This window comes from Lissotriton helveticus, chromosome 6 (assembly GCF_964261635.1).
Source record: "Lissotriton helveticus chromosome 6, aLisHel1.1, whole genome shotgun sequence".
NCBI classification, from domain to species: Eukaryota; Metazoa; Chordata; class Amphibia; order Caudata; family Salamandridae; genus Lissotriton; species Lissotriton helveticus.
In genome coordinates this window covers 1,169,104,929-1,169,131,043 of record NC_136067.1, presented here as the reverse complement: position 1 = coordinate 1,169,131,043, position 26,115 = coordinate 1,169,104,929, and positions in this window count along the sequence as shown.

Here is a 26,115-nt window from a genome sequence, read left to right as displayed (position 1 = left end):
TTAAAATGCCACACTTCGTGTACTCTACCGAGCCTGTACCCTTTTTCTAAGGCAGCTTGTACCTCGATGCTACACCAGGTCCCTGGGGGCATCCTTTGTTCTTCGGTGTGTCTCCAAACGTCAACCTCTTTAAACATCGCACATGTTTGACAGGGAACATCAGCTTACCATCGACTCTGCATGGTAACACCGGAAAAGATAAGCAGCTTAGGAGGATAGATTTCACATTTGACCAGCCCAAAGTATTCGTCTAGGGGCTTAAAATATCTATAGATGATGGTGGGGTGACCCAAGGGGTACAACTTCATTTTGTTCACAAAAGGGTACAGACTGGTGAAATCATAGTAGTGTATTTGCTCACCCTCACCAGCTGCCTAGTACAGTTGTATATTTACAACAAGGGGTGGTGAGGGACAGAGTCTCTGAATTAAGCAGAATACTCTCACCCAGTGAAAAGATCAGGGCTAGATCCAACACTGTTTTTTAGCTCATTGCACCATCCCAGTTTCAGAACCTGGCTGTATGCAAATTAGTCTGTTCCTGTCCCAGTGCATGATGGGAACAGGGCAAACCAAACTACAAAAGCCAATTCTTACACTGGGAAGGAAACAAGCTTCCGGGGACCGGTTTCTGGCATTACAGCCGTCTTCGGCCCGGCTTGCTTGAATCCTGATGGTGCAATGAGCAAGGGACTCATGTCTGAGTATACCCTTCCACGCTTAGGGTGGACAAAAATATTTACAACAAGGGGTCGTGAGGGACAGAGTCTCTGAATTAAGCAGAATACTCTCACCCAGTCAAAAGATCAGGGCTAGATCCAACACCGTTTTTTAGCTCATTGCACCATCCCAGTTTCAGAACCTGGCTGTATGCAAATTAGTCTGTTCCTGTCCCAGTGCATGATGGGAACAGGGCAAACCAAACTACAAAAGCCAATTCTTACACTGGGAAGGAAACAAGCTTCCGGGGACCGGTTTCTGGCATTACAGCCGTCTTCGGCCCGGCTTGCTTGAATCCTGATGGTGCAATGAGCAAGGGACTCATGTCTGAGTATACCCTTCCACGCTTAGGGTGGACAAAAATATTTACAACAAGGGGTGGTGAGGGACAGAGTCTCTGAATTAAGCAGAATACTCTCACCCAGTCAAAAGATCAGGGCTAGATCCAACACCGTTTTTTAGCTCATTGCACCATCCCAGTTTCAGAACCTGGCTGTATGCAAATTAGTCTGTTCCTGTCCCAGTGCATGATGGGAACAGGGCAAACCAAACTACAAAAGCCAATTCTTACACTGGGAAGGAAACAAGCTTCCGGGGACCGGTTTCTGGCATTACAGCCGTCTTCGGCCCGGCTTGCTTGAATACTGATGGTGCAATGAGCAAGAGACTCATGTCTGAGTATACCCTTCCACGCTTAGGGTGGACAAAAATATTTACAACAAGGGGTGGTGAGGAACAGAGTCTCTGAATTAAGCAGAATACTCTCACCCAGTCAAAAGAGCAGGGCTAGATCCAACACCGTTTTTTAGCTCATTGCACCATCCCAGTTTCAGAACCTGGCTGTATGCAAATTAGTCTGTTCCTGTCCCAGTGCATGATGGGAACAGGGCAAACCAAACTACAAAAGCCAATTCTTACACTGGGAAGGAAACAAGCTTCCGGGGACCGGTTTCTGGCATTACAGCCGTCTTCGGCCCGGCTTGCTTGAATCCTGATGGTGCAATGAGCAAGGGACTCATGTCTGAGTATACCCTTCCACGCTTAGGGTGGACAAAAATATTTACAACAAGGGGTGGTGAGGGACAGAGTCTCTGAATTAAGCAGAATACTCTCACCCAGTCAAAAGATCAGGGCTAGATCCAACACCGTTTTTTAGCTCATTGCACCATCCCAGTTTCAGAACCTGGCTGTATGCAAATTAGTCTGTTCCTGTCCCAGTGCATGATGGGAACAGGGCAAACCAAACTACAAAAGCCAATTCTTACACTGGGAAGGAAACAAGCTTCCGGGGACCGGTTTCTGGCATTACAGCCGTCTTCGGCCCGGCTTGCTTGAATCCTGATGGTGCAATGAGCAAGGGACTCATGTCTGAGTATACCCTTCCACGCTTAGGGTGGACAAAAATATTTACAACAAGGGGTGGTGAGGGACAGAGTCTCTGAATTAAGCAGAATACTCTCACCCAGTCAAAAGATCAGGGCTAGATCCAACACCGTTTTTTAGCTCATTGCACCATCCCAGTTTCAGAACCTGGCTGTATGCAAATTAGTCTGTTCCTGTCCCAGTGCATGATGGGAACAGGGCAAACCAAACTACAAAAGCCAATTCTTACACTGGGAAGGAAACAAGCTTCCGGGGACCGCTTTCTGGCATTACAGCCGTCTTCGGCCCGGCTTGCTTGAATCCTGATGGTGCAATGAGCAAGGGACTCATGTCTGAGTATACCCTTCCACGCTTAGGGTGGACAAAAATATTTACAACAAGGGGTGGTGAGGGACAGAGTCTCTGAATTAAGCAGAATACTCTCACCTAGTCAAAAGATCAGGGCTAGATCCAACACCGTTTTTTAGCTCATTGCACCATCCCAGTTTCAGAACCTGGCTGTATGCAAATTAGTCTGTTCCTGTCCCAGTGCATGATGGGAACAGGGCAAACCAAACTACAAAAGCCAATTCTTACACTGGGAAGGAAACAAGCTTCCGGGGACCGGTTTCTGGCATTACAGCCGTCTTCGGCCCGGCTTGCTTGAATACTGATGGTGCAATGAGCAAGGGACTCATGTCTGAGTATACCCTTCCACGCTTAGGGTGGACAAAAATATTTACAACAAGGGGTGGTGAGGGACAGAGTCTCTGAATTAAGCAGAATACTCTCACCCAGTCAAAAGATCAGGGCTAGATCCAACACCGTTTTTTAGCTCATTGCACCATCCCAGTTTCAGAACCTGGCTGTATGCAAATTAGTCTGTTCCTGTCCCAGTGCATGATGGGAACAGGGCAAACCAAACTACAAAAGCAAAACCTTACACTGGGAAGGAAACAAGCTTCCGGGGACCGGTTTCTGGCATTACAGCCGTCTTCGGCCCGGCTTGCTTGAATCCTGATGGTGCAATGAGCAAGGGACTCATGTCTGAGTATACCCTTCCACGCTTAGGGTGGACAAAAATATTTACAACAAGGGGTGGTGAGGGACAGAGTCTCTGAATTAAGCAGAATACTCTCACCCAGTCAAAAGATCAGGGCTAGATCCAACACCGTTTTTTAGCTCATTGCACCATCCCAGTTTCAGAACCTGGCTGTATGCAAATTAGTCTGTTCCTGTCCCAGTGCATGATGGGAACAGGGCAAACCAAACTACAAAAGCCAATTCTTACACTGGGAAGGAAACAAGCTTCCGGGGACCGGTTTCTGGCATTACAGCCGTCTTCGGCCCGGCTTGCTTGAATCCTGATGGTGCAATGAGCAAGGGACTCATGTCTGAGTATACCCTTCCACGCTTAGGGTGGACAAAAATATTTACAACAAGGGGTGGTGAGGGACAGAGTCTCTGAATTAAGCAGAATACTCTCACCCAGTCAAAAGATCAGGGCTAGATCCAACACCGTTTTTTAGCTCATTGCACCATCCCAGTTTCAGAACCTGGCTGTATGCAAATTAGTCTGTTCCTGTCCCAGTGCATGATGGGAACAGGGCAAACCAAACTACAAAAGCCAATTCTTACACTGGGAAGGAAACAAGCTTCCGGGGACCGGTTTCTGGCATTACAGCCGTCTTCGGCCCGGCTTGCTTGAATCCTGATGGTGCAATGAGCAAGGGACTCATGTCTGAGTATACCCTTCCACGCTTAGGGTGGACAAAAATATTTACAACAAGGGGTGGTGAGGGACAGAGTCTCTGAATTAAGCAGAATACTCTCACCCAGTCAAAAGATCAGGGCTAGATCCAACACCGTTTTTTAGCTCATTGCACCATCCCAGTTTCAGAACCTGGCTGTATGCAAATTAGTCTGTTCCTGTCCCAGTGCATGATGGGAACAGGGCAAACCAAACTACAAAAGCCAATTCTTACACTGGGAAGGAAACAAGCTTCCGGGGACCGGTTTCTGGCATTACAGCCATCTTCGGCCCGGCTTGCTTGAATCCTGATGGTGCAATGAGCAAGGGACTCATGTCTGAGTATACCCTTCCACGCTTAGGGTGGACAAAAATATTTACAACAAGGGGTGGTGAGGGACAGAGTCTCTGAATTAAGCAGAATACTCTCACCCAGTCAAAAGATCAGGGCTAGATCCAACACCGTTTTTTAGCTCATTGCACCATCCCAGTTTCAGAACCTGGCTGTATGCAAATTAGTCTGTTCCTGTCCCAGTGCATGATGGGAACAGGGCAAACCAAACTACAAAAGCCAATTCTTACACTGGGAAGGAAACAAGCTTCCGGGGACCGGTTTCTGGCATTACAGCCGTCTTCGGCCCGGCTTGCTTGAATCCTGATGGTGCAATGAGCAAGGGACTCATGTCTGAGTATACCCTTTCACGCTTAGGGTGGACAAAAATATTTACAACAAGGGGTGGTGAGGGACAGAGTCTCTGAATTAAGCAGAATACTCTCACCCAGTCAAAAGATCAGGGCTAGATCCAACACCGTTTTTTAGCTCATTGCACCATCCCAGTTTCAGAACCTGGCTGTATGCAAATTAGTCTGTTCCTGTCCCAGTGCATGATGGGAACAGGGCAAACCAAACTACAAAAGCCAATTCTTACACTGGGAAGGAAACAAGCTTCCGGGGACCGGTTTCTGGCATTACAGCCGTCTTCGGCCCGGCTTGCTTGAATCCTGATGGTGCAATGAGCAAGGGACTCATGTCTGAGTATACCCTTTCACGCTTAGGGTGGACAAAAATATTTACAACAAGGGGTGGTGAGGGACAGAGTCTCTGAATTAAGCAGAATACTCTCACCCAGTCAAAAGATCAGGGCTAGATCCAACACCGTTTTTTAGCTCATTGCACCATCCCAGTTTCAGAACCTGGCTGTATGCAAATTAGTCTGTTCCTGTCCCAGTGCATGATGGGAACAGGGCAAACCAAACTACAAAAGCCAATTCTTACACTGGGAAGGAAACAAGCTTCCGGGGACCGGTTTCTGGCATTACAGCCGTCTTCGGCCCGGCTTGCTTGAATCCTGATGGTGCAATGAGCAAGGGACTCATGTCTGAGTATACCCTTCCACGCTTAGGGTGGACAAAAATATTTACAACAAGGGGTGGTGAGGGACAGAGTCTCTGAATTAAGCAGAATACTCTCACCCAGTCAAAAGATCAGGGCTAGATCCAACACCGTTTTTTAGCTCATTGCACCATCCCAGTTTCAGAACCTGGCTGTATGCAAATTAGTCTGTTCCTGTCCCAGTGCATGATGGGAACAGGGCAAACCAAACTACAAAAGCCAATTCTTACACTGGGAAGGAAACAAGCTTCCGGGGACCGGTTTCTGGCATTACAGCCGTCTTCGGCCCGGCTTGCTTGAATCCTGATGGTGCAATGAGCAAGGGACTCATGTCTGAGTATACCCTTCCACGCTTAGGGTGGACAAAAATATTTACAACAAGGGGTGGTGAGGGACAGAGTCTCTGAATTAAGCAGAATACTCTCACCCAGTCAAAAGATCAGGGCTAGATCCAACACCGTTTTTTAGCTCATTGCACCATCCCAGTTTCAGAACCTGGCTGTATGCAAATTAGTCTGTTCCTGTCCCAGTGCATGATGGGAACAGGGCAAACCAAACTACAAAAGCCAATTCTTACACTGGGAAGGAAACAAGCTTCCGGGGACCGGTTTCTGGCATTACAGCCGTCTTCGGCCCGGCTTGCTTGAATCCTGATGGTGCAATGAGCAAGGGACTCATGTCTGAGTATACCCTTCCACCACCCCCTTTTTGAATCGTTTTGGCCACCACAAGTGTGAAAGGGTATGCTCAGATATGAGTACCTTGCTCACTGCACCATCAGGATTCAAGCAAGCCGGGCCGAAGACGGCTGTAATGCCAGAAACCGGTCCCCGGAAGCTTGTTTCCTTTCCAGTAAAGAATTGGCTTGGTAGTTTGGTCTGCCCTGTTCCCATGATGCACTGGGCCAGGGTCAGACTAATTTGCATGTAGCCAGGTTCTGAACTGGGATGGTGCAGTGAGCTAAAAAACGGTGATGGATCAAGCCCTGATCTTTTGACTGGGTAGGAGTGTTCTGCTTAATTCAGATACTCTGTCCATCACCACCCCCTTTTTGAATCGTTTTGGCCACCACAAGTGTGGAAGGGTATGCTCAGATGTGAGTCCCTTGCTCACTGCACCATCAGGATTCAAGCAAGCCGGGCCGAAGACGGCTGTAATGCCACAAACCGGTCCCCGGAAGCTTGTTTCCTTTCCAGTAAAGAATTGGCTTGGTAGTTTGGTCTGCCCTGTTCCCAAGATGCACTGGGCCTGGGTCAGACTAATTTGCATGTAGCCAGGTTCTGAACTGGGATGGTGCAGTGAGCTAAAAAACGGTGATGGATCAAGCCCTGATCTTTTGACTGTGTAGGAGTGTTCTGCTTAATTCAGATACTCTGTCCATCACCACCCCCTTTTTGAATCGTTTTGGCCACCACAAGTGTGGAAGGGTATGCTCAGATGTGAGTCCCTTGCTCACTGCACCATCAGGATTCAAGCAAGCCGGGCCGAAGACGGCTGTAATGCCAGAAACCGGTCCCCTGAAGCTTGTTTCCTTTCCCGTAAAGAATTGGCTTGGTAGTTTGGTCTGCCCTGTTCCCATGATGCACTGGGCCAGGGTCAGACTAATTTGCATATAGCCAGGTTCTGAACTGGGATGGTGCAGTGAGCTAAAAAACGGTGATGGATCAAGCCCTGATCTTTTGACTGGGTAGGAGTGTTCTGCTTAATTCAGATACTCTGTCCATCACCACCCCCTTTTTGAATCGTTTTGGCCACCACAAGTGTGGAAGGGTATGCTCAGATGTGAGTCCCTTGCTCACTACACCATCAGGATTCAAGCAAGCCGGGCCGAAGACGGCTGTAATGCCAGAAACCGGTCCCCGGAAGCTTGTTTCCTTTCCAGTAAAGAATTGGCTTGGTAGTTTGGTCTGCCCTGTTCCCATGATGCACTGGGCCAGGGTCAGACTAATTTGCATGTAGCCAGGTTCTGAACTGGGATGGTGCAGTGAGCTAAAAAACGGTGATGGATCAAGCCCTGATCTTTTGACTGGGTAGGAGTGTTCTGCTTAATTCAGATACTCTGTCCATCACCACCCCCTTTTTGAATCGTTTTGGCCACCACAAGTGTGGAAGGGTATGCTCAGATGTGAGTCCCTTGCTCACTGCACCATCAGGATTCAAGCAAGCCGGGCCGAAGACGGCTGTAATGCCAGAAACCGGTCCCCGGAAGCTTGTTTCCTTTCCAGTAAAGAATTGGCTTGGTAGTTTGGTCTGCCCTGTTCCCATGATGCACTGGGCCAGGGTCAGACTAATTTGCATGTAGCCAGGTTCTGAACTGGGATGGTGCAGTGAGCTAAAAAACGGTGATGGATCAAGCCCTGATCTTTTGACTGGGTAGGAGTGTTCTGCTTAATTCAGATACTCTGTCCATCACCACCCCCTTTTTGAATCGTTTTGGCCACCACAAGTGTGGAAGGGTATGCTCAGATGTGAGTCCCTTGCTCACTGCACCATCAGGATTCAAGCAAGCCGGGCCGAAGACGGCTGTAATGCCAGAAACCGGTCCCCGGAAGCTTGTTTCCTTTCCAGTAAAGAATTGGCTTGGTAGTTTGGTCTGCCCTGTTCCCATGATGCACTGGGCCAGGGTCAGACTAATTTGCATGTAGCCAGGTTCTGAACTGGGATGGTGCAGTGAGCTAAAAAACGGTGATGGATCAAGCCCTGATCTTTTGACTGGGTAGGAGTGTTCTGCTTAATTCAGATACTCTGTCCATCACCACCCCCTTTTTGAATCGTTTTGGCCACCACAAGTGTGGAAGGGTATGCTCAGATGTGAGTCCCTTGCTCACTGCACCATCAGGATTCAAGCAAGCCGGGCCGAAGACGGCTGTAATGCCAGAAACCGGTCCCCGGAAGCTTGTTTCCTTTCCAGTAAAGAATTGGCTTGGTAGTTTGGTCTGCCCTGTTCCCATGATGCACTGGGCCAGGGTCAGACTAATTTGCATGTAGCCAGGTTCTGAACTGGGATGGTGCAGTGAGCTAAAAAACGGTGATGGATCAAGCCCTGATCTTTTGACTGGGTAGGAGTGTTCTGCTTAATTCAGATACTCTGTCCATCACCACCCCCTTTTTGAATCGTTTTGGCCACCACAAGTGTGGAAGGGTATGCTCAGATGTGAGTCCCTTGCTCACTGCACCATCAGGATTCAAGCAAGCCGGGCCGAAGACGGCTGTAATGCCACAAACCGGTCCCCGGAAGCTTGTTTCCTTTCCAGTAAAGAATTGGCTTGGTAGTTTGGTCTGCCCTGCTCCCATGATGCACTGGGCCAGGGTCAGACTAATTTGCATGTAGCCAGGTTCTGAACTGGGATGGTGCAGTGAGCTAAAAAACGGTGATGGATCAAGCCCTGATCTTTTGACTGGGTAGGAGTGTTCTGCTTAATTCAGATACTCTGTCCATCACCACCCCCTTTTTGAATCGTTTTGGCCACCACAAGTGTGGAAGGGTATGCTCAGATGTGAGTCCCTTGCTCACTGCACCATCAGGATTCAAGCAAGCCGGGCCGAAGACGGCTGTAATGCCAGAAACCGGTCCCCGGAAGCTTGTTTCCTTTCCAGTAAAGAATTGGCTTGGTAGTTTGGTCTGCCCTGTTCCCATGATGCACTGGGCCAGGGTCAGACTAATTTGCATGTAGCCAGGTTCTGAACTGGGATGGTGCAGTGAGCTAAAAAACGGTAATGGATCAAGCCCTGATCTTTTGACTGGGTAGGAGTGTTCTGCTTAATTCAGATACTCTGTCCATCACCACCCCCTTTTTGAATCGTTTTGGCCACCACAAGTGTGGAAGGGTATGCTCAGATGTGAGTCCCTTGCTCACTGCACCATCAGGATTCAAGCAAGCCGGGCCGAAGACGGCTGTAATGCCAGAAACCGGTCCCCTGAAGCTTGTTTCCTTTCCCGTAAAGAATTGGCTTGGTAGTTTGGTCTGCCCTGTTCCCATGATGCACTGGGCCAGGGTCAGACTAATTTGCATATAGCCAGGTTCTGAACTGGGATGGTGCAGTGAGCTAAAAAACGGTGATGGATCAAGCCCTGATCTTTTGACTGGGTAGGAGTGTTCTGCTTAATTCAGATACTCTGTCCATCACCACCCCCTTCAGGATTCAAGCAAGCCGGGCCGAAGACGGCTGTAATGCCAGAAACCGGTCCCCGGAAGCTTGTTTCCTTTCCAGTAAAGAATTGGCTTGGTAGTTTGGTCTGCCCTGTTCCCATGATGCACTGGGCCAGGGTCAGACTAATTTGCATGTAGCCAGGTTCTGAACTGGGATGGTGCAGTGAGCTAAAAAACGGTGATGGATCAAGCCCTGATCTTTTGACTGAGTAGGAGTGTTCTGCTTAATTCAGATACTCTGTCCATCACCACCCCCTTTTTGAATCGTTTTGGCCACCACAAGTGTGGAAGGGTATGCTCAGATGTGAGTCCCTTGCTCACTGCACCATCAGGATTCAAGCAAGCCGGGCCGAAGACGTCTGTAATGCCAGAAACCGGTCCCCGGAAGCTTGTTTCCTTTCCAGTAAAGAATTGGCTTGGTAGTTTGGTCTGCCCTGTTCCCATGATGCACTGGGCCAGGGTCAGACTCATTTGCATGTAGCCAGGTTCTGAACTGGGATGGTGCAGTGAGCTAAAAAACGGTGATGGATCAAGCCCTGATCTTTTGACTGGGTAGGAGTGTTCTGCTTAATTCAGATACTCTGTCCATCACCACCCCCTTTTTGAATCGTTTTGGCCACCACAAGTGTGGAAGGGTATGCTCAGATGTGAGTCCCTTGCTCACTGCACCATCAGGATTCAAGCAAGCCGGGCCGAAGACGGCTGTAATGCCAGAAACCGGTCCCCGGAAGCTTATTTCCTTTTCAGTAATGAATTGGCTTGGTAGTTTGGTCTGCCCTGTTCCCATGATGCACTGGGCCAGGGTCAGACTAATTTGCATGTAGCCAGGTTCTGAACTGGGATGGTGCAGTGAGCTAAAAAACGGTGATGGATCAAGCCCTGATCTTTTGACTGGGTAGGAGTGTTCTGCTTAATTCAGATACTCTGTCCATCACCACCCCCTTTTTGAATCGTTTTGGCCACCACAAGTGTGGAAGGGTATGCTCAGATGTGAGTCCCTTGCTCACTGCACCATCAGGATTCAAGCAAGCCGGGCCGAAGACGGCTGTAATGCCAGAAACCGGTCCCCGGAAGCTTGTTTCCTTTCCAGTAAAGAGTTGGCTTGGTAGTTTGGTCTGCCCTGTTCCCATGATGCACTGGGCCAGGGTCAGACTAATTTGCATGTAGCCAGGTTCTGAACTGGGATGGTGCAGTGAGCTAAAAAACGGTGATGGATCAAGCCCTGATCTTTTGACTGGGTAGGAGTGTTCTGCTTAATTCAGATACTCTGTCCATCACCACCCCCTTTTTGAATCGTTTCGGCCACCACAAGTGTGGAAGGGTATGCTCAGATGTGAGTCCCTTGCTCACTGCACCATCAGGATTCAAGCAAGCCGGGCCGAAGACGGCTGTAATGCCAGAAACCGGTCCCCGGAAGCTTGTTTCCTTTCCAGTAAAGAATTGGCTTGGTAGTTTGGTCTGCCCTGTTCCCATGATGCACTGGGCCAGGGTCAGACTAATTTGCATGTAGCCAGATTCTGAACTGGGATGGTGCAGTGAGCTAAAAAACGGTGATGGATCAAGCCCTGATCTTTTGACTGGGTAGGAGTGTTCTGCTTAATTCAGATACTCTGTCCATCACCACCCCCTTTTTGAATCGTTTTGGCCACCACAAGTGTGGAAGGGTATGCTCAGATGTGAGTCCCTTGCTCACTGCACCAACAGGATTCAAGCAAGCCGGGCCGAAGACGGCTGTAATGCCAGAAACCGGTCCCCGGAAGCTTGTTTCCTTTCCAGTAAAGAATTGGCTTGGTAGTTTGGTCTGCCCTGTTCCCATGATGCACTGGGCCAGGGTCAGACTAATTTGCATGTAGCCAGGTTCTGAACTGGGATGGTGCAGTGAGCTAAAAAACGGTGATGGATCAAGCCCTGATCTTTTGACTGGGTAGGAGTGTTCTGCTTAATTCAGATACTCTGTTCATCACCACCCCCTTTTTGAATCGTTTTGGCCACCACAAGTGTGGAAGGGTATGCTCAGATGTGAGTCCCTTGCTCACTGCACCATCAGGATTCAAGCAAGCCGGGCCGAAGACGGCTGTAATGCCAGAAACCGGTCCCCGGAAGCTTGTTTCCTTTCCAGTAAAGAATTGGCTTGGTAGTTTGGTCTGCCCTGTTCCCATGATGCACTGGGCCAGGGTCAGACTAATTTGCATGTAGCCAGGTTCTGAACTGGGATGGTGCAGTGAGCTAAAAAACGGTGATGGATCAAGCCCTGATCTTTTGACTGGGTAGGAGTGTTCTGCTTAATTCAGATACTCTGTCCATCACCACCCCCTTTTTGAATCGTTTTGGCCACCACAAGTGTGGAAGGGTATGCTCAGATGTGAGTCCCTTGCTCACTGCACCATCAGGATTCAAGCAAGCCGGGCCGAAGACGGCTGTAATGCCAGAAACCGGTCCCCGGAAGCTTGTTTCCTTTCCAGTAAAGAATTGGCTTGGTAATTTGGTCTGCCCTGTTCCCATGATGCACTGGGCCAGGGTCAGACTAATTTGCATGTAGCCAGGTTCTGAACTGGGATGGTGCAGTGAGCTAAAAAACGGTGATGGATCAAGCCCTGATCTTTTGACTGGGTAGGAGTGTTCTGCTTAATTCAGATACTCTGTCCATCACCACCCCCTTTTTGAATCGTTTTGGCCACCACAAGTGTGGAAGGGTATGCTCAGATGTGAGTCCCTTGCTCACTGCACCATCAGGATTCAAGCAAGCCGGGCCGAAGACGGCTGTAATGCCAGAAACCGGTCCCCGGAAGCTTGTTTCCTTTCCAGTAAAGAATTGGCTTGGTAGTTTGGTCTGCCCTGTTCCCATGATGCACTGGGCCAGGGTCAGACTAATTTGCATGTAGCCAGGTTCTGAACTGGGATGGTGCAGTGAGCTAAAAAACGGTGATGGATCAAGCCCTGATCTTTTGACTGGGTAGGAGTGTTCTGCTTAATTCAGATACTCTGTCCATCACCACCCCCTTTTTGAATCGTTTTGGCCACCACAAGTGTGGAAGGGTATGCTCAGATGTGAGTCCCTTGCTCACTGCACCATCAGGATTCAAGCAAGCCGGGCCAAAGACGGCTGTAATGCCAGAAACCGGTCCCCGGAAGCTTGTTTCCTTTCCAGTAAAGAATTGGCTTGGTAGTTTGGTCTGCCCTGTTCCCATGATGCACTGGGCCAGGGTCAGACTAATTTGCATGTAGCCAGGTTCTGAACTGGGATGGTGCAGTGAGCTAAAAAACGGTGATGGATCAAGCCCTGATCTTTTGACTGGGTAGGAGTGTTCTGCTTAATTCAGATACTCTGTCCATCACCACCCCCTTTTTGAATCGTTTTGGCCACCACAAGTGTGGAAGGGTATGCTCAGATGTGAGTCCCTTGCTCACTGCACCATCAGGATTCAAGCAAGCCGGGCCGAAGACGGCTGTAATGCCAGAAACCGGTCCCCGGAAGCTTGTTTCCTTTCCAGTAAAGAATTGGCTTGGTAGTTTGATCTGCCCTGTTCCCATGATGCACTGGGCCAGGGTCAGACTAATTTGCATGTAGCCAGGTTCTGAACTGGGATGGTGCAGTGAGCTAAAAAACGGTGATGGATCAAGCCCTGATCTTTTGACTGGGTAGGAGTGTTCTGCTTAATTCAGATACTCTGTCCATCACCACCCCCTTTTTGAATCGTTTTGGCCACCACAAGTGTGGAAGGGTATGCTCAGATGTGAGTCCCTTGCTCACTGCACCATCAGGATTCAAGCAAGCCGGGCCGAAGACGGCTGTAATGCCAGAAACCGGTCCCCGGAAGCTTGTTTCCTTTCCAGTAAAGAATTGGCTTGGTAGTTTGGTCTGCCCTGTTCCCATGATGCACTGGGCCAGGGTCAGACTAATTTGCATGTAGCCAGGTTCTGAACTGGGATGGTGCAGTGAGCTAAAAAACGGTGATGGATCAAGCCCTGATCTTTTGACTGGGTAGGAGTGTTCTGCTTAATTCAGATACTCTGTCCATCACCACCCCCTTTTTGAATCGTTTTGGCCACCCCAAGTGTGGAAGGGTATGCTCAGATGTGAGTCCCTTGCTCACTGCACCATCAGGATTCAAGCAAGCCGGTCCGAAGACGGCTGTAATGCCAGAAACCGGTCCCCAGAAGCTTGTTTCCTTTCCAGTAAAGAATTGGCTTGGTAGTTTGGTCTGCCCTGTTCCCATGATGCACTGGGCCAGGGTCAGACTAATTTGCATCTAGCCAGGTTCTGAACTGGGATGGTGCAGTGAGCTAAAAAACGGTGATGGATCAAGCCCTGATCTTTTGACTGGGTAGGAGTGTTCTGCTTAATTCAGATACTCTGTCCATCACCACCCCCTTTTTGAATCGTTTTGGCCACCACAAGTGTGGAAGGGTATGCTCAGATGTGAGTCCCTTGCTCACTGCACCATCAGGATTCAAGCAAGCCGGGCCGAAGACGGCTGTAATGCCAGAAACCGGTCCCCGGAAGCTTGTTTCCTTTCCAGTAAAGAATTGGCTTGGTAATTTGGTCTGCCCTGTTCCCATGATGCACTGGGCCAGGGTCAGACTAATTTGCATGTAGCCAGGTTCTGAACTGGGATGGTGCAGTGAGCTAAAAAACGGTGATGGATCAAGCCCTGATCTTTTGACTGGGTAGGAGTGTTCTGCTTAATTCCGATACTCTGTCCATCACCACCCCCTTTTTGAATCGTTTTGGCCACCACAAGTGTGGAAGGGTATGCTCAGATGTGAGTCCCTTGCTCACTGCACCATCAGGATTCAAGCAAGCCGGGCCGAAGACGGCTGTAATGCCAGAAACCGGTCCCTGGAAGCTTGTTTCCTTTCCAGTAAAGAATTGGCTTGGTAGTTTGGTCTGCCCTGTTCCCATGATGCACTGGGCCAGGGTCAGACTAATTTGCATGTAGCCAGGTTCTGAACTGGGATGGTGCAGTGAGCTAAAAAACGGTGATGGATCAAGCCCTGATCTTTTGACTGGGTAGGAGTGTTCTGCTTAATTCAGATACTCTGTCCATCACCACCCCCTTTTTGAATCGTTTTGGCCACCACAAGTGTGGAAGGGTATGCTCAGATGTGAGTCCCTTGCTCACTGCACCATCAGGATTCAAGCAAGCCGGGCCGAAGACGGCTGTAATGCCAGAAACCGGTCCCCGGAAGCTTGTTTCCTTTCCAGTAAAGAATTGGCTTGGTAGTTTGGTCTGCCCTGTTCCCATGATGCACTGGGCCAGGGTCAGACTAATTTGCATGTAGCCAGGTTCTGAACTGGGATGGTGCAGTGAGCTAAAAAACGGTGATGGATCAAGCCCTGATCTTTTGACTGGGTAGGAGTGTTCTGCTTAATTCAGATACTCTGTCCATCACCACCCCCTTTTTGAATCGTTTTGGCCACCCCAAGTGTGGAAGGGTATGCTCAGATGTGAGTCCCTTGCTCACTGCACCATCAGGATTCAAGCAAGCCGGTCCGAAGACGGCTGTAATGCCAGAAACCAGTCCCCAGAAGCTTGTTTCCTTTCCAGTAAAGAATTGGCTTGGTAGTTTGGTCTGCCCTGTTCCCATGATGCACTGGGCCAGGGTCAGACTAATTTGCATCTAGCCAGGTTCTGAACTGGGATGGTGCAGTGAGCTAAAAAACGGTGATGGATCAAGCCCTGATCTTTTGACTGGGTAGGAGTGTTCTGCTTAATTCAGATACTCTGTCCATCACCACCCCCTTTTTGAATCGTTTTGGCCACCACAAGTGTGGAAGGGTATGCTCAGATGGGAGTCCCTTGCTCACTGCACCATCAGGATTCAAGCAAGCCGGGCCGAAGACGGCTGTAATGCCAGAAACCGGTCCCCGGAAGCTTGTTTCCTTTCCAGTAAAGAATTGGCTTGGTAGTTTGGTCTGCCCTGTTCCCATGATGCACTGGGCCAGGGTCAGACTAATTTGCATGTAGCCAGGTTCTGAACTGGGATGGTGCAGTGAGCTAAAAAACGGTGATGGATCAAGCCCTGATCTTTTGACTGGGTAGGAGTGTTCTGCTTAATTCAGATACTCTGTCCATCACCACCCCCTTTTTGAATAGTACAGTTGTATGGCATTTGTACCACCCCCGAATAAGGCATCGCGTGGCTCCAGAGGTTTGGGTAAATCATGAATCTGAAGAAAAAAGCAGAGGCCAGTGTCGGTTTTTAACATGTCTAGCCACTCGTGCTCCCAAAGAACTCTCATAGCAAAGCCACGCTTTTCAACATACTGGGCCTTTGTCAGAGTACGTCTGTATAAGTGTTCAAATGCGGCACCCAGCAGTTTGTTATACTCGTGGTGTTTGTAACACTTTGGGCAGCCATGGTAAAAACAACTGTTGAATTCAAAGGCCGTCGGCACGCCCTTAATTACAGAGTACCCGTCCGTGTAATAGGGGCGCAGGCAGTATTCACTACCCTGTAAGGCATGCTGAATCTGTATGTCTTCCTTCTCAGAGACCTGCATGAGCCATTGGATAGAGGGGTTGAATAACGTTTCTGTTTACCGTTATAGAGGTCTGGCGGTACTAGAGCGATAGTTTCCGGCCTCAAAAACATGTGCTTGTAGATGGACATACACATGGAGGCCAGAGTGACATTTTGAAATGGGTCTATGTATTTGACCGCTTCTAGCATTTCAGGGGTTTTGAATTTCAAGACCAGGCCCTTTTTAGTTAGGGTCTTGGATTTCAAGGCCTTGACTTTCTTAGTCAGTGTCTTAGGTTTCAAGACAGTGGCGTTTTGTAGAAAAGAATGTAGAGACTCTCCAATAAAGGTTCCAGTTATATGTTTATTTCCAGAAGATAGGAAGATAGCTTAACAATCACATAGGTCTGCCAGCTTGCCCAGTCAGCCTTTAACTGACTCCAAAATAACACAGAATACAAGAACACATACTTAACATTCTACAGCCTACATACAATCATAATAAGGATACCACACACCTCCCCCCTTTTAAAAAAAAACATTAAACCTAGAAAAAAAACGAGAGAAAAAAACGAAAATCTACCATAATCTTTCATTTTCACAGGAGTATGTTTGATACGTGAACTCCTCCTTATAACAATTTCTTGTCTAGCATTATGCTCAGCAGATTCTGCAAATCCTTGTTCAATAAGAATAGAATTATCATTGTGAACATCATCTGTAATAACACAAGGATAATTTGCCAATTCTGTATTATCATTAGCATCTTCAGTATTAACAACAATATCCTGAGTATTCTGTAAAGTATGAAAATTATCCATAACATTTTGAACATCTTCCACGTGAACTTTTGGAACTAATTGAGGTTCCAATTTTTGGGAATTATTGATTGACTTGTCAGACCTAACAATAGATACTCGTCTGAAATTCCAAACTTTTTCCACCTTCAACCCTAACAGCTTTACTAAATACTTCAATAACTCTCACCGGATCTGACCATTTAGACCATTTTTTGGAAGTAGAGCCACCCAGTGTCACACGTACAAAATCACCAACCCGAACCTTTTGATCAACAAACCTCTGTTTGTTAGAATTCCTACATATTTTCTCTTGATACTTCTTAACACGTTCCCTTACCTTGGCAAAATCCAAATTAGACACATCAGATTCATTGAATTTCAACCACCATGGTAACAATCTAGAAGCTGCCTTCCTGCCTCTTAACAACTCAAATGGAGAACATCCTGTGACTGAGTTTGGAGATGTGTGATAAGTTAGTAAAGTAGCACGTAATGCTTTCCTCCAATCCAAGCCACTCTTCACTGCCAATTGAATAGATTCTTTAATAACTCTATTAAAGCGCTCGACCTGACCATTGGCCTAGGGATTATAATTGGAGACTCTCTAGTGAATAATGCCTTGTTCTTTAAAAAAAAATTCAATTACGCTACTAATAAATTGCGTACCATTGTCAGAAATTATTTCAGAAGGTAAACCCTCACGGCTAAACACATTGTTAAGAAAATCTATCACCTGAAAAGAAGTAATTTTTTTCACAATTTTGATTTCAGGCCATTTCGAGAAATAGTCTATTAGAACCAAACCATAGACTTCCTTAGAATTAGAAAGACTTAAAGGTCCAATTATATCAATTCCTAATTTTCTCCATGGACCCTGCGAATATTCAATTGGAGAAACATCCACTGATAATGGCTTAACAGATTTGTCACTACTTGAACATGGCACACATTCCCTGACCCATCTATCAACCATGCTGTCAATGCAAGGCCACCAATAAAAATCACGTAAGCGTCTCTTAGTAGTGGACAGACCCATGTGACCTTCATGAGCAATCCTAATAAGTTTCTCCCTGACTTTGCACGGAGGAACAATTTTGTCCCCTCTGGTAATGATTTTATGTGATGATTTTATGTGAACACATAAGTTCGTCCTTAATTTTGAAAAATGAACTAATATCACCAGTCAATTTCCTTTCCTGTGGCCAACCACTCTTTAAGTAGTTTTCAACAGAACATAAAATATCATCTTCAGACATAGCTTTCACCCATGCCTCCTCCGAAATAACTTCAACATCAGCCCCATTTATGCCTCGCATAGTATATGCTACATCACATTCTTCCATATAATCATTGTCATCTTGAGTTAAAGATAACCTGGACATACAATCTGCATGTACATTTAATCTTCCAGGAATGTACTCTACACTACACTGATATTCTTGTAATTTAGCTGCTAATCTTGCTAAACGAGCAGTCAATACCCTACCACCACCTGCAGCCAACATGTTCACTAAGGGTTTATGATCTGTTCTGAGTAGGAACTTTGTGCCCCACAAAAATTGGCGAAAATGTTGAGCAGCCCAAGTGCATGCTAACAATTCTTTTTCAATCTTAGAATAATTATACTCAGCACCACGTAAGGTTCTAGATGCAAAAGACACAATACTTTCCTCCCCAGAACATTTTTGTAACAGGACGGCACCTAAACCTGTATTACTAGCGTCCATGGCTACAATACATTCATTTCCGATGACAAAGGGTTTAAAAAATGGAGCAGAACAAATTTCTTTTTTCAAATCATCAAATTGTTTTTGTTGTTCATTCTCCCACACAAATGTTGCATTTTTTTTAAGCAATAGTCGTAATGAAGACACTTTGGATGCATAATTCCGAACAAATTTGCTGAAATATTCTGTTAAACCTAAAAAAGAAAATTACTGTTCTTTCTTAGTAGGAGCAGGTGCTTTGGAAATGCTAGAAATGTGATCAAATTTCGGTTTAATACCTTCACTAGATATTTCATGCCCCAAGTATTCAACTCTGTCTTGTCTGAATTTACATTTGGAAAACTTTAGTGTTAAACCTTTAGAGTGTATAATATTTAAAACTGCTTTCAAGTTATTATCATGTTCCACAACATCCATTCCATAAACTAAAATGTCATCCTGAAAAGCAATAGCTCCTCTACAATCTTCAAGCATTTCTTTCATCAACCTCTGAAACACGGAAGCAGCACTGGAAGACCAAATGACAAACGCAAATAACGATACATCCCTTCAGGTGTTATAAAAGCTGTTAAATTCTTCGACTCATCATGCAACACAACTTGATGATAAGCGCTTGCGAGATCTAAGATGGAGAAAACACAAGCACCCGAGAGTGTGGAAATAAGTTCATGAATTTTTGGCAATGGATGTCTGTCTGTCCAGATCTCTTTATTCAGACTGCGAAGATCCACACACAAACGGCGATCGCCATTGCCCTTAAGTGAAAGAACAAATAGAGAAACCCAAGGAGAGGATTCAATGGGCTCAATGATGTTAGACCTTACTAAATCATTTAACATATCTTTTAACTTATCACGATATGCTAAAGGCACATTTCTAACTCTATGCCTAACAGGCACAGCAGATTCCTTAAGTATAATTTTATGTTTGAATTGAGCATATTCTCCCAATTTCTCTTCGAAAACTCTAGGAAACAATTTTTTAATGTCAGAAACACAATCTTCATTATTAGAAGATACAATGTATACCGGTGGTGAAGCATTAGGATCCAATTGTATTCCCATCTCTTTTTGATAAGGCCATCCTAAAATGGACTCACCCTTGCGAGCTATATACACCTTTGCCCTAATAGATCTTCCTTTAAAATTGAGCTGAGCCCAAAGAAATCCTTCCAAATCAATTTTATGACCAGAATAACTCCCTGGTCTGATATCAGGACTCAAATATTCCCTATTCTCCCACAATTTTTTAAACACATCTTTGCCAATTATCGAATACCATGCACAAGAATCCACCATCATCGATACATCTTTCCCAGCGATGTTTACAATGCATGAAGGAAAACCTTTACAGTTGTTTGTTAAAACACATGAAATACAATTGAATTCACTAAATTCTTCAGCCATCCCGTTATCATTTAAAGCAATACAATTCACTTTTTGAGGAGAACGGCACATTTTACCAAAATGGCCACTTTTCTTACATTTTACACAAATTTTGTTTAACGCTGGACAATTCTTAAAATTCCCAACATGGTCAAAGCTGCCACACCTATAGCGGATTATAAAAGTACGTCGGTTACCCAATCTATTATATTTCAAAACCCCATCCTTTTTGTTAGGAAACATTGTTTTCCTTTGAACTACTTGACCTTTAACAATAGAAACTTCTGGTACAGAATCTTGTATTTTGACCGATAAACTTTGACTTTGACCTCTAATTTCACTTACAAATTTCTCTGATTGTTCTATTCCTTTGGCAATGTTAACTACAGCTTTAAGAGAAGACTCAGGGGCAGATGTATCAAGATAGCCATTTGCGATTTCTAAATAGCGATTTTTAAGGAATCGCTATTTAGAAATCGCAAAATGGCATGTATAAAAAAAATCGCTATTTTTTAGCGATTTCTTAATCTTCCTTATTTGTGAATTCGCAATTTGCAAATTCGCAATTAAGGAATAATTTCCCATTCATTCCTATGGGCCAGGAGGCCCATAGGAATGATTGAGAAGTAATTCTCAAATTGCGAATTCGCAATTTGCTACTCGCAATTTGAGAATTATTTCAAGGGTGCAGGGGTGTCTCAAAGACACCCTGCTGCACCCCTGAAATGTACATGTGTGTGCATATGGCGCACATACATGCCCTATGGGCATGTGTGTGCGTCACATGCCACCTTAAAAAATGACAAATTGTGCTTTTTTAATAGAATTCGCAAATTACCATCAACAACAAGTTGGTGGTCATTTGCGATTCCTTAACCAAAATTCACAAAGGAAAAATGCTTCATACATAGCATTTAAGGAATCGCAAAAATTGTGATTCCTTAAATGCTATGTCAAATTAAGGAATCGCAAATCTTTGCGATTTCTTAATTTGCGTATTTTTGATACATTCAAAATAATGCAAAATGACCATTTGAGAGTCGCAAAGGCCGAAATTCTCCGAATTTCGGCCTTTGCGAGTCGCAAAGCGGTTGATACATCTGCCCCCCAGATCCTAACCACAACCTTTCTTGGATTTTCTTGCTTTTAGTTTTCATCATTATCTGGTCCCTCAATACTTGTTCATATTTAATGGTATCAAATGTGCAGGACCCAGCTAGAGCACGCAAAGCTGATATGTAATTCTCAATAGATTCATCATCTCTTTGTGCTCGTGAGTAAAATTTAAATCGTTCCATTACTGTGTTAATTTGTTTTCCAAATCTGGTGCTTGACTGTTTTACTGCAATTTCAAAAACATCAGTTTCATCAGAATCTTCCAATGGAGGTAATTCTGATAGTTCTTTAATACCATGACCCCCTAAGGACAAGCGTAATAAATCAAGTTTCCTTTTAGGAGAACATCCATCTTCTTCCAGTACCTCCACATATGCTAGAAACATGGGATACCATAAGTCCCATTCCATTTTAGGTTCCCCAGCTGTCGGTAAGAAATGAGGAGGAACTATTATGTTGGACATGGTGAATTAAAATGAAACTAAAATATGGTTAAATATAGTTATAAAAACTAATAAACATTAAATTATGCACAATTGTAATTAAGAGATATTGTAAAATCTTACACGTGTAAAAACGGTAAAGTATTAACATATAATTAAAGCATAACATGCACTTCACTGTAGTAATATTTTTTGTAAAATGGAAATCCTAAGTTTAACTGTTGAAAAGCGTGTGCATCGCTATGGTAATTAATTGTTAATAAGTGTGCACGAAGTCGCGATGAAAATGCTTGAAATCGACTTGACTGAAGATAAATAACCAGATCCAAGATGGCCGACGATGTGATACAATGTATGACGTCAGACCCAGAATGCAGTCTGTTCCCACAATCCTCAGAAAAGTGACACAGGAAGACGCTACTAAGCAACAACAAGAAACATTCCAAGGCATCCGATCAAAGTTCGAACAAGACCGTTCAGGTATGAATGGTATTCTTTTAAAATGCCGAGTCTTTTGACATACGATCACATGAAAACAGCCGAAAATGAAGTAGCATTCCCATATAATCAGCCGCGGGTGCTATCAAATGCACGGTCAACAAACTGCCGCAGCTGCAATCAAGGCAATACGATTCAAAACTTCTTTAACATACATTCAAAAACTAAGTCAAGAATAAATTATGTCAAAGTAGATCCACAGCCGCTGGTGCAATCAAGGCACGGTAAAATGTAATACAGCCGCTGGTGCTTGCACGCACAATTCTTTAAAAAAAATAAGAATACCTCAAAATCGATGAAGTGAACGCTGTCCTCAACTTCTAGGACATTTTTACTCCCACTTGTCGCCAATATGTAGAAAAGAATGTAGAGACTCTCCAATAAAGGTTCCAGTTATATGTTTATTTCCAGAAGATAGGAAGACAGCTTAACAACCACATAGGTCTGCCAGCTTGCCCAGTCAGCCTTCAACTGACTCCAAAAGAACAAGAATACAAGAACACACACTTAACATTCTACAGCCTACATACAATCATAATAAGGATACCACACGTTTTTAGTCATAGACACCACAACATCTCTGAAGAGGTTACAAGCTTGCAGCAGGATCATCACATCAGCCTGACAATAAGCTTTCAACTCTGTTTGAAAATGAAACTCCTTTTCACGGTTTTCAGAGTACCATTGTAGAAAGCTCACTTTCTCATCAGGCATCATGTATTCAACACCATAGCTGTCAGGAGGCGGCATGGGCCCCACATAATTCTGGTTAGCCCAGGTGTTAAAAAGTGTGGAAAATAACCTTTACACCCTGGGAACCCAAAGGCCTTTGGCAGCTTGCTCAATTTCATGTTACGAAATTCAGGGTGTCTATGAACCGTATTTGTAAAGGGCATACCGTCAAAAGCATCAGTTTAGAACTCTGGGTTATGAGTTCCACTTGTATCTTTTCACAAATCATGTTATGCAGAATAAAGAAGGAGTCGTAGGCTTTCGAGTTGTGGGCGTGCATGGTATACCCTTGGAATTTGGTTTGAATGAAAGTGCTGAGGAAATCACCAACGCACATTCGCCCTTCAAACTCCCAGCTGTCGTCGGAAGTTAGATGGTGTGCGTAAATATAGTTAGGCTGGTGTACCCCCGTCTCTTGTGTGCACTCTATATCAAACACTGTATAGTCTTCGGTCTTGGTCTGGGGCGACCTTTAACCATATAACACTGATGGTTGGTGCAGGCCGTGAAAGACACATGGCACCGGGGGCATATCATGCCTTTGCAAATGTGATCCTTTGCCACATATCACCCACACTCGCGGCAATCCTTTTTAGGTATGCAGTTAAACGATTTCTTGTGTTTGCTCAAGCAGTCTTGCGAGTGACAAAACATCCTACAAGTGCCGCACCTCACCTTCAGGGTAGCGTCTTCTATGCACCCATCCCTCTGACACATCTTACAATGCATTTCACACTGATGATATGTTATTTGTTGTATATGTGGTCACAGTGGGCGCACGCATACTTGACCCCCGGAAAACCTTTAAGGTTCAAGATTCCGTAAAAATGATTTTCGTTGTGAAGGACATATAAGGTCTTGTTTCTCACATGTTCCCCGGTTGTAAAGTACTGCCATGAGCCGTTGTGATATAGAACTTTCACCGTCATGGCGAAATAGTTCTCAAAAAGACCTATGTCACCAAAGCCGACCATCCGGTCAGGAGGTATTTCAAGAACCTCGTGGGCTTCAGCCGCTCTAGACATGATGACAGTGCCAGGGGTCTTGCGATCCATCAACAGCCCCACGATGCTGGCCGCCAGACATGTATTGGCCGCGTCGTTGTTAAAGTTGAGCAGCCACCGGTGTTTCTTACCAATTATCTGACTGTATAGTATGCTCTTTAAAGGTCTGGAAACACCCCCCTCACGCCCCCATACAATGAGGGCTATGACTCTAAAAGTGCCATATGCAACTAGTTCAGCCTTACTCTGCAAAAGCCTGGAGAGGTTTTCTAAAAATTGCACAGCGTCAAACACATCGCAGGCCTTCCGTCTGGTGAACAAAGGACTGTTAAAACCCTGCCCCTGGAAGCGGAGTTGGAAAAAGTCATTAGGACCCACATCGCGTAGCAACCTTTCTATGAGCTCCTGCACAGCCTGATGTATAGCTAGAACCCCATGATCGAATGATGTTATTTGGTGTAGGTTAACAAATCTAAACTCCTCATAGTGTTCTACGGCACTAAACCTCTCTACATTGTAACTGTAACTTCTAACACTCTCTAAAAACAAGGGCTCTGAACTCTCATCAACAGGAGTGAGACTTGCTGCGGTGTTCTTTGGTGTGTCATTTTGTGGGTTCTGATCGGGAACTGTCTCTGGGGGTCTTGTAAACCTGCGGGTAGCACATATTCTAGCCTTCTTCAGCTTGCGTATTAAAAGCTGTCGTTGCTTTGCACTATTAACCCACTTTTAGTTTTTTTTTACGGGCCCAGGCTTTTCTAGGCACCAAGCCCAAGCCTATCTGAACCAGTGGGTTTGTGTTGGTGTACGTCTTGTTCGTGGAGGCCTCCGCTACAGATCCACCCCTATGTCCTTCTGAATGTTCTGCGTGTTGGAGTTTTAACGCCCTACCCCCTGACCCCTTCAAATGGCCGACCCTCGGTATGTTAGCTCCTGCACCTATGCTTTGGCGGGTGTGTGGTGTCGATTTATATGTTTCAGGCGTTGATCTTGAAACTAGGGTACCTTGTTTGAGGGGTTCTAGGGAAACAGGGTTGTCTTGTTTGAGGGGTTCTAGGGAAACTGCTTGAGCAGGTGCAAAGTGAGGACTTTGTCAGCAACCTTTGGACCTTGCGGCTATATTTTGATTTTGGGGATCTCTTATGAGCACCAATGGCCATGGGGATATTTAGGGGTTGGCGTTGCCATAGTCACGCCCGTATACCACAGATGTCTGCCACAGCCGCCTGACACGTCTGGATGATCATCTTCTTACACATATCAACCCTTTGCACTACCTTCTGTTGTGCTGCCCTCTTGAATATGTTACTGGTAACCCCCAGCCCCAATTTTAAGTTTGCGGCGTTCCCCTGACGTTTTAGTTTTCTGACCGCCATCTGCATCTCTTTTACATGAGCCCCCAATACCGTTAGTGTGTTTACAGAAGCGTCTTGATCTTGATTAGGGGGGCCACCTTGTGTGGCCTTATAAATGGCTGTAACTCCTCAGGACCCTCTTTCCCGCTAACAGCCTTAACCCCATTCTGTAACGCCTGTGCCTGTAGTGTTTTAGAAATAGGGACCCATTGCGAACGCCATGGTGTGCCCAGGAGCGGATCAGTGCCAAAGGGGCGTGCAATAAACGGCAATGCTCCAGCGTCCAAGGTGGTATGGTTATCTCTGCATATTGCTGGGGGCGATGTGGGGCTTACGCTGGACGTTGGGCTGGTAGGGTCGTATGCTCCCGGTGGGGTACTAGGGGACAAAGGGTATGAGGATTGTGAGGAGCTGTCGTAGTAATCAGGGGTCCTAGCTGAAATGTCTGTGTTATGGTGTGGTGACTGGTTACCGGAGTTCTGTAACCCCCCTGTGTTCGAAGCCCCCTTGTGCACCGCTTCTGGGGTTCTACCTACGCTATCTACCAAGCCCCCCAACGCATTGAGAACAGCGCTGCTCATGATATCAGGACCTCCTAAGGGCTGAGTATTATCATATTTTGAGACCCTAGGCAGGTCCTGAACGCTTATAGCCGGCTTTGGGGTCTGATCAGGGGCGTGCACCTCTAAATGAACCGTTATTTTATTTGGAACTGTCTGGGTTTTCAGGACACAGGGTGGATCCTACGTTGTAATAGGGTTGTTCAGGGGCGTTGCTATCTGTAGCTTCCGGACCCCTGGCTTCAGCTTAAGATATTTTCTTGAGAGGCGCGTTGTTTTAGGGGTTTGTGGAGGCGCCATCTCTTCTACACCCTACGGTACAACTACCGCCTCCTTGGAGCTCATGGGTGTATAGGCCTCATTCAAGGGCTTAGCATCCATTTTTACAGATAGGTCTAAGGGGTTAGATTGTGGCTCAGGGGTCCTCAGTTTCTTCTTCTTCTCAGGGCTTAAGGGCTGTGCCTGGACCTCTGGGAGCACCTGAGCCGTCTTCTTGAGGTTTAAGGGTTCTGTTTGGGGCTCTGTGAATACCTTGTTGGGCTTCTCACGTTTTAAAGGGTAGGTAAGGTTCTCTGAGTCCCTATGTTTCTTCTTAAGGGTTGCCATGCTTGAGACACATTTCCCTTTTGATACCCGGAGAGGGCTTAGACCAGAT